This window comes from Oryctolagus cuniculus, chromosome X, assembly GCF_964237555.1.
Source record: "Oryctolagus cuniculus chromosome X, mOryCun1.1, whole genome shotgun sequence".
Taxonomy (NCBI): Eukaryota; Metazoa; Chordata; class Mammalia; order Lagomorpha; family Leporidae; genus Oryctolagus; species Oryctolagus cuniculus.
In genome coordinates this window covers 7,358,401-7,360,961 of record NC_091453.1, presented here as the reverse complement: position 1 = coordinate 7,360,961, position 2,561 = coordinate 7,358,401, and positions in this window count along the sequence as shown.

Below are 2,561 nucleotides of genomic sequence, written 5' to 3'. Positions count from 1 at the left end.
CTCAGAAAAGAAAAATGCTGGTCTTGTGGAGAAGAAAAGGACTCAGGACAACGGCTTGTGGTAAAGTGAGTTTGGCTAGCTCAGCATTCTCTCTTGCTCCTGCCATATGATCTCTTCTGCATGTGCTCCTAGCATTGTGATGCTATCTACCATGAGGGCTTCTTCAGTATCAAGCTGATACTGGCACCATGCTATTAGATCTTCAGAACAGTGAGCTAAATAAACTTTATAAAGTACCTAGACTCAGGTATTTTGTTATAGCAACAGAAAACAGACAAATCAAGAAAACAAATAATCTAATTAATGGAATGCATGTCTGAATAGATATTTCTCAAAAGAAGAAATAATGATCAACAGATTTATGTAAAAATGCTCAACATCTTTAATCATCAGAGAGATAAAAATTAAAACCACAATAAGATATCACATCATACCTGATTGGAATCACTGTTATCAAAATGATGAATGATATCAAATGTTGGTGAGAATGTGGAGAAAAGGAACTCTTGTACATTGTTGATGGAAGTGTAAATTTTATAGCCACTTTGAAAAACATGATGAAGTTTCCTCAAAAACTAAAACTAGAATTACCATGTGATCTAGCAGTTCTACTCTGGATATTTATGCAAAAGAATTGAAATTGATCTGTCAAATATATATCTACTCTTATATGTTCATTTCAGAATTCAAAATAGGCAAGAAATGGAAGCAAGCTAAGTGTCCCTCAATGGATGATTGCCAATCAATGGATGAACAAACAAAATGTGATATATTATGGTATTACAAGAGTTTTGTGTAAAAATGGAATTGAAAGATAAGTTTACTTTGATGCAACAATATTTGAAATCCATTCATTTTTTTCATAATATGTGTTTTTCATAATATGTGTTTTCTATGAACTTTTTTTTTTTTACCTAGAAACCTTTTATTTAATGTATACAAACTCTATGCATTTCATATATACACCTTCCCACCTTACCCACCCTCCCAGCCACACTCCCATCCTTCTTCCTCCTCTCTCTCTTATTCTTATTATTTTTTACTAAGATCTGTTTTCAATTAACTTTATATGTATAAGACTACTCCTATGCTAAGTAAAGAGTTCAACAAATAGTATGAAAAACAAAAAAAAAACCTGTTCCTTAACAGTTGAGACAACGGCTGTTCAAAATCATCACATCTCAAAGTGTCAATTTCACTTCTGTAGGTTACCTTTTGGGTACTCTATTAGTCACCATAGATCAGGGAGAACATATGGTATTTGTCTTTTGGTACTGGCTTTTTTCACTAAGTATAATGTTTTCCAGTTGTATCCATTTTGTTGCAAATGACAAGATTTCATTTTTTTTAACCACTGTGTAGTAGTCAATTGTGTACATATATCATAAATTCTCCATCCAGTCTTCAGTTGATGGACATCTGGGTTGATTCCATATCTTAGCTATTTTGACTTGAGCTGCAATAAACATAGGGGTACAGATAACTCTTTCATAGGATGATTTCATTTCCTTTGGGTAAATTCCCAGGAGATGGATGGCTAAGTCATATAGTAGGTCTATATTCAGGTTTCTGAGGTATCTCCATACTGTCTTCAACAGTGGCTGTACCAGTTTACATTCTCACCAACAGTGGATTAAGGGACCATATTCCCCACATTGTCACCAGCATTAATTGGTTGTTGATTTCTGTATGAAAGCCATTCTGACTGGGGTGAGATGAAACCTCATTGTGGTTTTGATCTGCATTTCCCTGATGGCTAGTGAGCATTTTTTTTATATGTAATATTCAATACTTTTATTATAAAATAGGCTTTGTGATTTTACACAACAGTCGATTAGTGTCAGTGTTCTGAGCACATATAAGGTAGGCTTCGCTAAACTATAATGCTCAGTAAGCCAAGTATCAAATGTATTTTCAACTTACATTTTCAGCTATAATGTGTACACTGGGATGTAACCCCATCAGAAGTCCAGGAGGACTGAGTATAAATACTGAGTGTTTATCATTTATTATTCATCAATAGTAAATTCATAGAATGATGATATGGTGTTTTTACATTTAAGACTCAAATACAAATGATTTCTATAAGTTAAACTTTTTTTTTTTACTCCACTTGTTTCTTTTTTTTTTTAACTTTTATTTAATGAATATAAGTTTCCAAAGTATGAATAATGGATTACTATGGCTTCCCCCCCATACCGTCCCTCCCACCCACAACCCTCCCCTTTCCCACTCCCTCTCCCCTTCCATTCACATCAAGATTCATTTTCGATTATCTTAATATACAGAAGATCAGCTTAGTATACATTAAGTAAGGATTTCAACAGTTTGCTCCCACACAGAAACATAAAGTGAAAAATAATAGATGATTTTTTTAAATGATGATGAAATCAGATCAGACCTATTGTCATGTTTAATCCCAGTGAGAGTCAAGTTGGGAGTTGATAATTTCTTTTTTTTTTTTTTACAGAGGATCAGTTTAGTATACATTAAGTAAAGATTTCAACAGTTTGCACCCCCATAGAAACACAAAGTGAAATATATTGTTTGGGTACTCGTTA